Genomic DNA, 12,624 nt, shown 5'->3' with positions numbered 1-12,624 from the left:
CTGAGGCTTGAGAAATCTTATGGAATGGTCTAGAGACAAGAGAAACATTGGTATATCTGAAATTATCTGATTATTCCATAACTGCTGGAATAATCAGGCTGAGGTAAGCCCAGGCTTAAATATAAGAGTTCCTTAGGGGTAAAAAATCTTGGAGTATAACCTGAAAAGATTTAATAATGAAAACATATTTTACAATGATGTTTAGAATAATAACATACGTGTTGGCATGAAAGAATGACCAGAGGTCTACAAACTCTAATTGATGACTTGTAAACTTATCTAAATATGCTATAATGGTATTCCAAACTGAGAGACTAGGCATTAAACAGACTCCCTGGCAAGCAAACAGATAGGGAGCGGGACGTTGGCTAAGCAAAAATGGTAGCAAACCCTCTAGAATGACTGTCTTCTTCCTTAATGTGTTTGAATAAGAAGGGCCCCAAGAGGCTCATAGATCCAAGTGCTTACTCACCAGGGAGTGGAACTGTGTGAAAGGATGAAAAAGATTAGGAAGTGTGGCCTTGTTGGAGGAAGTGTACCACCCTTTGTAGGCTTAGAGGTTTCAAAAGTCCATGCCAGCCCCCCCCTACCTTTTCCTTCATTTCTCCTCCCTCTTCCCTTCTCTTTCTGCCTATGGATCAGCATATAGCTTTCAGCTGCTTCTTCTACACCATGTCTTCATGAATGTGGCCAAATTCCCTGACATGATGATAATGGCCTAAATCTCTGAAACTGTAAGAAAGCTACGAATTAAATGCTTTCTTTTATAAGAGTTGCCTTGGTTGTGGTATCTCTTATAATTTTGGTTGTGAGCCTAGCCTTTAATGGCTGAGCCATCTCTCCAGCCCTGGTTGTGGTAAGATGTGGCTAAGGATGTGAGTCCCATAACAAACTAGTGAGCTGTCACAACCCCAAGGTTTGAGTTCGGGTTACATTAAAACCAGGCTCCAGAGAGTCATCTTTCACCACAAGTCCATACTCAGCGGAAGGAAACTGAGTGGACCCAAGTCATTCCCACAGATTAGAGTCCTGCATTCCCTGTCATCTGGGTAGCTCCTGCTGACCCAGGAGCTGCTCTATACGTGAGAGGTAGTAAGATGAGAGCAGCAGACACCCAATCAGTAAGGCTCCATGGAATACCGCATCCCGACATCCACAGCTCCACGACAATTAAGGCTTTCTTCTAATCCTGACCCCCAGTGTGGGCACTGGGCACAAAGTAGCTCCAAGGATGCTGGTCTTCTTGGGGCAGTGATGTTACACAGCCCTATCAAGTCCTACTTAGCTATCCACAGCAGACAGAGCAGTCTTGTAATTTTGGAGAATTAAAATCAAGAAATCTTCCACTAGGACTTGAAAGTTATACGTTTCTGTGAGAGCTTGGATGGGTAAACAGCTCCATGGAGCCTGGAGGAAGGTTGTGAAGACAAAGACATAGATGCTACCAGATCAACCCAAAACTGGATAAAGCAGAAGGGAAAAGAATCTCCTGGTAAGAATGTGTCTCCCTCTTCTCTACAGCTACACCTTTCTTTAGTACCCTAAACAGGGAGAGATTTCCCAGAAAGCCTCTAACTGGTGCAATTGGGCACAAGCTGGAACCCACCTGGAAGACAGTCTTCTCCTCCTGGTAACCAGGAGTGCCCTGCGCTCCACAAGTCTTCTCTCCAGGAAAGATTGTTCCTGTTCCTGCTCATCCATGGCCCTTGTCTCCATCCAGCATGCTCACCCTTTTCTTCTCAGTTCCCTCACTGAAGTCTCCTACAGGCAGACTGCCCTCCTCCTTCACTCAGCTTCATGTCCTTTTCTCCTCCCTCTCTTGTCTTACTCTTTTTCTTCTCTCTTGACATTCCCCACTTGCCCCTTTCCCCTCTCTCTTCCCCTTTCTCCCCCTAGTGCTGGGAGAACTATGAACTTATATAGTAAGGAACTAATAGTTCACTCTCTGCAGGGAGAGGAAGGGTAGAGAATTTGTGCCCTGGTTGCCAAGGGTGACTGGCAGGCTACAACAGGTTTTGGGGCATACAGCCTCCTTGGTTTCTGACATAGCTCTCTTCTGTGACTTTCTGGCTGCACCAGGTCAAAGAGAGACCTGATTTTTAAGAACCATGGACCTGGGCCTATTCAGGCTTTGAATGGGGACCCAAGCAAAGGACTCTCAGAGACTTTGACACATTCAGGATTTAGCACTGAGCTACCCTGCGCTACCGTAGCCCCTCCACACCATAGTCCCACTGTACCAATTCTCCCCTTCCCAACCTGCGGTCCCTTTCAACAAGTCCTCTTCCCTCCTTCCTCCCTCCATTGCCAGCCCCTGGAAACATCCATTGTTGTCTGCTTCTGGCTCAACTTCCCCAGAATTCAGATAAGTGGTATTCAGTGGGAAAGCTCCTTCTAGGGTCATGTACATCCTATGGTTCATGTGCTATAAATCGGGGTGCTTGTTGGTGAGAAGGGGCCTTGAAAAAGTAAAGAGTAAATTTACAAGTGAATGCTGGTGGCCATTCCTACTTGATTTTTTTGGGGATTCCATTCTCCATGCCTTATTGTCACTTACCTAGATGTTGTGTCTCCTTTTTTGTGTGATGTGGAGGCAACAGCATAAAATGCCTTCTTACCCACTTCCAACTTTTCCTGTTCTTGGTGAAGTCTATGGATGCCTCTTGGGATGGTCCTTGATAGATATTGGTAGTGGATTCTCAAGTTCTATACCCTTGATATTTTTATATTCAGTGTTACCATCCTGGAGAGGCTCCAAGAAATGCATTCATATATACATACATGTATGTGTGTGTGTGTGTTTAATTTCGTTTTTGCAGGACTGGGTTTCTGTGTGTAGCCCTGGCTGCCACGGACCAGCCCAGTCAGATTCCCTGCGCCCGTGGGGAACAAGGCTCTGGACAGGAAGATGCAGTTTTGGCCATGAATTGATAGACAGAGACACCTTGATGGTTTTGGCTCTGCTGCCATTTTACTGAAGTCAAGCTGATAATTTTATAGTGATTTCACAAAAAGGCACCTTAAAGTTGGCATACTTTCCAGAACATTTAGACTTTTACCAAGAATACAAAGTTTACATTTTAACATAGGGGAGTGCCTACAAAAAAATCTTGGTCTGTAAACTTTTGATCAAAGCAGACAAAGGGAAAGAAACCTCAAATGCAGTTTCATTATTGCTAACCAATGAAGAGGAAAGTCAGGAGCTAAGTCAGATGCCTGCCAAAATCTTTCTCTGTATCAAAATCTAATTACACCTTTGTTAACCATCCTCCCATATGTCCTGCTAAAGATTTATGATCTTCCCTAGAAACAAAGTGCTGAAGGGAGGGGAAACTCCTGCCAGCTGTACTTCTCATGCTACTTTTCCTTAAGAAGGAGCCTATTATTTTTTACTATTTTTATAATGCTTTTTGATACTGAATCTAATTTATTACTTTTTTAAGCTTATTCTTTTTACATTTTATCCTTATTAAAGCCTTTAATAATTTACTAAGGATAAATTTCTTTGTAAAATTAGTTGTGCTATTTCAGGAGTCACAGAGAAAAATAAAATAAAAAAACTCATTAATCCAGCCCCACAACTGCAACTGAAAAACCGTAGAGACCCTAGACTGCGTCTTTTTCACTTAGGTGGTCGGGTAGACCTGCCAGTGCCTTCCAGGGGGCGAATTTCCGAAGAAAGCGTGTCTCCCTCCCTGTAGCCCAATCTATTGATATGCTACACTGGCGACACTGGAGTGGGTGTGGCACCTGGCTGTCCTGGACTTGCTTTGTAGACCAGGCTGGTCTCAAATTCATAGTGATCCACCTGCTTCTGCCTCCCTGGGTGCTGGGATTAAAGGTGTGCACCACCATGCCTGGCTCTAAAAAGTATATATTATTACGTGTTTTCTCCCTGAACTGTTGGTCAGCTTCAGTCATCAGTAACATTAGCATCACCCTGTGGCCCTGGAATTCCATTGCAGTTGCTATCCTCCAGGAAGCAGAACACATTAAGAGATGTGTGACTGAACATGATGGTACCACCAGTCTCCTCAGTCTCTGCCTCCACACCATCATCCCTTGGGGCTGGCTGAGAATCTGAAGTGGTGTCCTCCCGAGAGGACAGAAGGTCCTCAGGTGTGTCACCAAATGAGATAGTGTTCTGTGTCCTCAGAATTGTTGCTGGTGTATGCATCTGCAAGATTCTCCTGGGGGGGAAGAATTCCAGGGTGAGCTGATGTCCAATGTGATGTGTAAATCAGGTGATCTGGACCTAGAGAAGGCCTTGCTACTTTTTTTTTCTTCATTTACCTCCTGCCCTTATTTTTTTTTTATCCTCAGATGCCATGAATGTGGGCAGGGCAGGTTGACTCCATCTTCTCCTGAACAGAAAGTGAGGGAGGGTTAGAGAACACGCCAGCCTCTTGTTTGAAAATTTCTTTTTACTCAGAGGATGTACCTTCTGCTTTTTTCTGTTAGAAGACTTTTTCCTCCTTGCACCAGGACATCATTAATGCTATCTATACCACTTTTTCTATTGGTATGTGGCTCAAAGAACACATAGCATTCACAACAGTGGTGATGGACCACCTGGAATGTCCTTCTCTGGATGTCTGTGGAAATTTTGCATCACAGAAATCTATGCATGGATCTCCATTTTCACTACCTCACAGGTAAGAAATGACACTGCCACAAGATTCTAGAATTAAAAAACAACAGCAGATCTAGGAGACAAGACTTTTATTTTTTTATTTAATCACTTTATAGACTGATCCCAGCCCCCTCCCTACTAGCCTCCCAGTCCTACCCACATGCTCCTCCCCCCTGCTCCCCTTTCTCTTTCTTCTCAGAGAAGGAGATGCTGCCAAGAGGTACCAACCCACCCTGGCACCTCAAGTAGCAACAGGACTAGATGCAATCCCTCCCGCTAAGACAAGGCAGCCTATCTAAGGAAAAATATCCAAAAGCAGGCAACAGAGACAGCCCCTACTCCTATTATTAGGGTACCCACAAAATGAGCAAACTGTACAGCTTGTTCTTTGAATGTATGTTCTTTGGTTGGTGGTTCAGTCTCTATGAGCCTCCATGGGTCCAGGCTAGTTTACTCTGTATTTCCTCTTATGGTATCCTTGAGCCCTCTGGCTTCCTCAATCCTTAGAAGACAAGTTTATAGCTATCAGTTTCTATATCATGAAAAGCATAGATAGCTCAAGAATCCTGATGACATATCTTGGTCAGAGATAAACAACAAAAGCAAACCAACCCAAACTCCAAAGTAGTTATGACAAAGCATAAGAAAGATCAGGACTGGAAATAAGTAGGTGTTATAGGATGAAATGAAGAACAATGAAAAAAAGAGCTGGTAAATTGACAGGATGAACAAATCTGACCATCCCTTGGTGTGAATCACCCAGAGAGAAGACACAAATTATTAAAATGTGAGCCACAGAAGACACAAACAGAACTCATGGAAATCCGAAAGACTATGAGGCAAAAATCATACTTCAGAGTATTGACAATTCTCAAAGAAGGAGATTTCTCAATTCACTAAACAAACACCAAAATTGATGTAAGAGTTTATCAAACATGAACCACCTACTGCCTTCACGCTGCTATACCCTGGTGTGATGATAAATTCAGGATGTTACAAAACATATGAAGAGATCAATACAGGGACAAGAGGGAAAGAGTAATACAATCTCCCCCAACAAAGACAGCCCAGACCAACAGATAGCATAATGGATCTTACCTCCTGGCTGTAAGTACAATGGAGAGGAGGGTCTTCAAGCTGCTTCACCAGAGAGACAAGGAAAGATCAATCTAAACTTAATCTACAAAGCTGGTATTACCCTGATGCTGAAACCATAACAAAAAATACACACATGAAAGTTCAATAACACAGGACAGAGATAGTGCTTCCTGTTCATGGTGGGCTCAGCACGGGATCCTCAGATAATTCCATCCACAAAGTGATCAACAACAAACATGTAAAAAGGCCAGGGGAAGAGGCCCATGCTCAGCCACAAAAAATAAGGATTTGTCATTTTCTGAAATATAAATGGGCCTAAGTTTGATTGTAAATGTCAGTTTTGGAGATAAGGTGAGCCTAACTAGAGCCATGGATGTGTAGTTGGAACCTTAATAAGAAAGAAGGGACTTTGGTCACATACCAGGGGCTCTACAATGTATCAGAGCAGATAATAACCCAACTTCACTTTGTGCATGCATAGAACTGAAACAGGGACATTCCTTACTTCACACAGTTGTGGTTTCAAATAAGAAAAATGAAACCAAATTAAATTAGGCAAACAAAATTTGTTGGAAAAGGATCAATTAAAAAATTGATCATCACATTTCAAGAAGGTGGCACCCAGCCTGTCCTGTACCTGAGGAGCAGACTATCAGAGATTGTAGAACAAGCCAGTGGCCTGGCTGCTGACTCCAAAATGCCAATGTCTGTTCTTTCTTGACGAGGCATCCTGTGATCCAGGAATTCATAGTTCCAGGCTCCTGGATCCAAGAGTCACACAAGGTCCTAGGCTTCTAGCACCCAGTGCCTTCTATCTGCGTGAACACAACTGAGTTCCAGAAACATTTGGCATCCAGAACACAGACTCCCCATGACTACCTGAGGACATCCTTCAGATAACAGAAACAGGGTTTAAGCCTCCTGTTCATGTTCAACTGGTCTCCCTGTAATGACTGGCTGGACAATAGGATCATGCAGGGTCCCTGATCCAAGATGATGTCACCCAGAAGAGTCTGAGTACCTGAAGCACAATGTCTACAGAACAACCAAGCTGTCATGTGACCATTGGTGTTTTCTTGGAAGAGAGGAGAGGACTCCTTACAGCCAGACATGCATGGAAGAACGTCACAGTATCACACGGGTTAGAAACCAACATTCTAATTCCCAGCCTATATGTACAACTGGAACATCAACAACAGAACAGAGATGTAGGCTACGTGAGGAGATCCAGTCATGATTAAGGCAACCTTAAGGGAAAGCATTAAATTGGAGGAGGGGGACACAGCCAAGGAAATCACTGTCTGCGACCATCACTGAGCAGACCATAGGAAGAAGCAGACAGCTATGAGGCTAGTGAAATGTTGGAGCACATCTCTGGTCCTCATGTATGAAAAAGAGAACAAGAGAGAAGAGAGAGGGGGGCTAGAGAGAGAGAGATGTCCCCATGTCAGTCAGTCAAAATCTCTCTGGCATTTAACAGAGAAAGAGAAGATGGCCCATGTGGGGCAAGATGATCAATGCTCTTCCTCACCCTAAAACGCCTTTCAGATCCTCAGTGGGTTGGATGGAGCTCCCACATTGGAAGTTGCTCTGCAATTCTGAGTCCAGTGTTTCTAGTACTCTGGTCACAAACACACCCAGAAAAAGATTTATTTTGGGCATCCTACAATCCACATAAGCGGAGACAGAGGAATTAACCACCACTGTCAAAGGTCATGCAGAGATTCACTAGCCTGGCCGTGAATAAATTCTAACAAAGAGGAGACGTTATTAGGATACAGCACCAGATCCTCATGGAGCCAGGACTGCCCTGGGAGCACTCTCAAGATGCAGCTCCGAATTACATCAGTTCCTAAGAGGCTTCCTAAGAGCAAACCTCACAAGACTCTGTGCTTCCTGCCTTCCTGCAATCTGGGTTAAAATCACAGAGTGGCATACTTTCTGTCTATGTGCAATCAGGCACACATCCTGCCTACCTACAGGAAAGCACACATCCCACATGCTGGCAGGGGCAAGTAAGCTTGTTTACAGGAGTGAAAACACATGGCTTTTTATCTTACATAAACAAATCAGGCAACAAGAACTGCTCCAGGATTCCTGGAAGCAATCTGTCCTTGGGCAGTTGGGGCTAACAGGTGAGAGGCATTTTTGTTTTGTATTTCTCTTAAGAACAGTAATTTTAAGCTTTTAAGCATAAAGTTCCCGTCATGACCACAATATTCTGTGTTTTTTTTTTTTTTGATAGTTTCTGTTTGTTCTCAGTATGTCTAGGAAATATATGTTTTTGATCTGTATACCTTAGAAAAAAAACAATATATTTATGTTAAAATTGGAAACAATCTTGTGTATTTTTCTACTGTTTTTGTTTAGGAAATTTACACATACTTTGGATTTATAAATCTTAAATAAATCTTAAAGCATTTCCGACTTGTGTTTCTGACTTTCATGGTCACAGAACTATGGAGTAACTGTATGACTTGCAGAAAGCTAAGGAAAAGACGAGATACTCATCTCTGCATGGAAATACTGCAGACTGCCCTGCAGAGAGGGAGAGAATGATGTGGGTGAATTCATTACACCAACATCTTCAACCTCTGGGTTTGTGATGGCTGAGAAAAACTCCATTGTGTGCTAAAAAGCTATTCTGAGCTTCTAATTTTCTAAAAGATGAGCTCACAGCAACTCTGACCCCTTGCCCCTTCCTCAAACCTGTAAAACTGATATAAGTAAAAGATTGCTTTGACTTTCTAAAACCTACATAGCACTGTGAATTGCAAAGTGCAACAGCTCCTTTCTCAGTGAATACTGGGAGAGAGAGACAGCTCCTCACAGCTGAGAGGAGTAAAAGCAGTTTCTCACTCAGCTTCACAAGTCACTCAAATCAGGTAACTGTAGCGCCCACCTTTAAAACCTTTCCTCTAGCTGGTTCTGCATAATTCTCTTTGGGATTAAGTCTGTCAGCCAGCTAGTAGTGATTAATACCTTCATTTGATGATAATTTGAGTCGAGTCTGTCTTCACTGTTGCCTTGGACTCCATAACAAGTGTCTCCAAGAAAATCCAGGTTTGACGTTCACAGCTTCACCTGATGGCCTCTCTGGGCCTCCAAGCTGGGACATCCCTGACACACCTCTGGCCTTAATAACTCTGCCCAACTATGAAGGTGGATTCCACGCTCCCTTTCTTGTGTCCTTGACTCTAAACACAGGACCATGTGACTAACACTACCAAATTCTACTCCCTGATGGAGATGGACTGGGCCTCCTCGTTCACTTACACCTGCATTGGCTTCCTGTTGTTAATGTTTTCTATCAGGACTTAAGGGTTTTTTTATTTCTTTTCACCAGTTGGAAGTTTAGTTGGTGGAATATTGCCCTGAGGTCCCTACTCCTCTTATACCATTTAGCACCAGGCTCTTCTTTAAACTTTTTATCTCTTTGAGCACTGGACTTAGTTCCATTACCTTTCCTGGTACTCTTCTCCTCAAAGTGCACATTTTGTATTTCTCTTTGTCCAGCTTGCTCCTTTTCTTGATAGAGCTGCAGAAGAGTGGCCACCAATAACCACATGGCAGAGTCAGTACTTGGCTGTCTTCAAATCTCCTCTGCCAGTGCCATTAATTCAAAACTTTCCAATTTAACCCCAGGCATATTTTAAACAAAGGCAAAATCTAGCCTTATTCTTTTCCAAAATTTTACAACAATAGTCTCAAGGCAGCCTACTAATATTCTTCCCCTCTCACACTTCTTGTGCTGGGCTCTCATAGTTACACAGCCCTCAGCATGGCTCTCCCTGTTCCTAGGATGGCCCAGTCAGCCCTGCCTGAAATGTTCAACTACTTTCTCAATCCAGAGTACAGAAGTCCACATTCTGCCAACAAGCAGCATGGTTAAGCCTGTTCCAGCAGTACCCCAGTCCCTGGTACCAACTTCTGTCGTAGTCACTGCTCTATTGCTGTAAAGAGATACCAGAAGCTGGAAACAACCAAGATGCCCCTCAAATGAAGAATCGATACAGAAATTGTGGTACATCTACACAAGGGAAAATCATGAAAATCATGAAAAAAACAGGAAACAAGTTAGGAGCCTGCCACAGAGGGCCTCTGAAAGGCTCTGTCCTGCAGATTATCAAAGCAGATGCTGAGACTTATAGCCAACTGTTGGGCAATGTGCATGGAATCTTATGAAAGATGTGAGAAATAGTAAGATCTGGAGAGGACAGGAGCTCCACAAGGAGAGCAACAGAACCAAAAAAATCTGAGCACAAGGGTCTCTCCTGAGACTGATACTCCAACCAAGGAGATAACCTAGAACCCCTGCACAGATGTAGCCCATGGCAGTTCAGTGTCCAGGTGGGATCCGTAGTAATGGGAAGAGGGACTATCTCTGATATGAACTGATTGGCCTGCTCATTGATCACCTCCCCATGAGAGGGGAGCAGCCTTACCAGACCACAGAGGAAGACAACGCAGCCACTCCTGATGAGATCTGATAGGCTAGGATCAGAAGGAAGAAGAGGAGGATCTGCCCTATCAGTGGACTTGGGGAAGGGCATGTGTGAAGGACGGGGGGAGGGAGGTGGGATTGGGAGGTAAGGAGGGAGGGGCTTATGGGGGGATACAAAGTGAATAAAGTGTACTTGATAAAAATTAAAATAAAAAATTGTAAAAAAAAAAGAACTTTAAAGGAGAGAGAGAGAGAGATACCACAACCAGGGCTGAAGAGATGGCTCAGCCATTAAAAGCTAGGCTCACAACCAAAAATATAAGAGCTACCACAACCAAGACAACTCTTATAAAAGAAAGCATTTAATTAGTAGCTGGCTTACAGTTTGAGAGATTTAGTCCATTGTCAACATGGCAGGCAATTTGGCCATATGCATGAAGACATGGTGCAGAAGAAGGAAATGAAGCTACATCCTCCTGACCCACAGGCAGAGAGAGAAGGGAAGGAAGAGAGAGAGCAAGAGAAAGAGAGAGAGAGAGAGAGAGAGAGAGAGAGAGACTGGCATGGGCTGTTGAAACCTCTCAGCCCACCCACAGCGCCACACTTCCTCCAGCAAGGTCACACTTCCCAGGGTTTCTCATTCTTTCAAACAGTACCAATCCCTGCCGACTTGGCCCTCAAATAAAAGGCTATAGGAGCCATCTTAGCCAACAACCACATCAAGGAAGAAGACAGCCACCCTAGGGGTTTGCCACCTTTTTTGCTTAGGCATTGTTCCTCTCCCTATCTGTCTGCCACCAGGAAGTCTGTCTGACTCCTCGTCTCTCATCTTGTAACACCATGACAGCATGTTCAGATAACTACACCAGCCATCCATTAGGGTTTCTAGGCCCTTGGTCATTCTCTCAGGCCAACACATGAACTATTATTCTAAACAGTATTTTTATATGCTTTCATTATTTCAACCATTTCATGTTATACTCTAGGTTTTTGTTTGTCTTATTTCCTGTGGGACCTCTTAAAGCTTGGGCTTACCTCAGCACTGTTATTCCAACAAAGTCTTTCACTTGCAGACATGCCTATGTTGCTCTGGTCTCTAGACCCATTCCATAAGCTTTCTCAAGACTCAGATCTCTACCTGCTTTTTCTTTCTACTTTAAAACTTCAAGTAATCAGGATAGCATGTCTGCTCTCTAACAAGAAGATCTCTGTGAGTTCTGAGCCTGGATTATGCACTATCTCAGATTACATGCCCTGCCATTTGATACTATCCTGCCTTGTTAGAACCTGTTAATGTTTCTGTGTCTATCATTTCTACCATCATCTATCAGGAAGTTAAAGCTATGCATTGTCATGCTCAAAAAAAGAAAGAATAGGAAGTTGAGAGGAAAAATTGTAATTATTATTTCAGTGGAATTTGGACAAAAAGGGCCAGTTCAGGAGTTGGTGAGACTTCCTATTGATGATTAGCCAGGGTTCAGAGGTCAATCAATGAAATACAGAAGTTGTATTTCTTTTTCAGCCTTTACATGCTTATCCTAATCCCCTGCTAGCGGGTTTTTTCCTTTTACTTAATGTCTCAAGATTATAATTTATTTTTCTTACAGTAACCTTCTTAACAAATCAGTGTGGTAGGATCTTTTAAAAATCAACGTCCCTATGATCTAGAATAGAAATGCTAATGTGCTTCCTAACTCATACCTTAATGTCCTTCCAAAGGAACTGAGTTGCATCCTGAATAATAATCACTTCAGCATTTGAAGCAACCACCTTTAGTTGCACAGATTGTATTTGGCTTCCTAGTAACCCACAGCAATAAGACTTTGCAAGTGTGCCTCTATATGAGCTTTGTGGACTTCTGTTCTAACAAGAAGATTTAGGTACAGTGACTTGTAATGGGTGATATTTTTATCTTTCTCAGTATCCACAGTTTTCCTTTTTACACGAAAGAGAAATAAAAACAGATTCTTGAACAATCAGAAAGAGGAAAACTGAAGATCTCCAACCTGGACTACTCTAGTTACTCTCAAATGAGGAAAGAGAGAGATGGAGAGGTCTCACTCAAAGTAGTGCTCAGAGATTCTAGGTGAGTAGAAGCAATGAGGTAACAAATGTCACAATCACAGCACAGTCATGTGCTGCAAAGATTTATGGTCATTAAGGCTGAGAAAGTCTTCTCTAATTCACACCAAGCAGAGTCTATGTGCATTATGGGTTTGCATGGCCTTGACCCTTTACCAGCACCATCCACCATCTGGTAACTTTCCTGAGACTGTTGTAACTTATTTGAGTTGTCCAGAGGCCATCACCGAACACAGTGACACCAACAAAGAACTCTTGCAAAAATTCCCCTCTTCTATTTGGACAGATTTGGCAAAGCTTCCTGTTTGCACAGAGTACTCATAAATAGCCAGGGTGGATTAGGGAAATCTCTGGAAACAGAGTTAAG

The sequence above is a fragment of the Psammomys obesus genome, unplaced genomic scaffold (genome assembly GCF_907164565.1).
Source record: "Psammomys obesus unplaced genomic scaffold, mPsaObe1.curated_primary_1811, whole genome shotgun sequence".
NCBI lineage: Eukaryota > Metazoa > Chordata > Mammalia > Rodentia > Muridae > Psammomys > Psammomys obesus.
Note: the sequence above shows the minus strand (reverse complement) of the source record.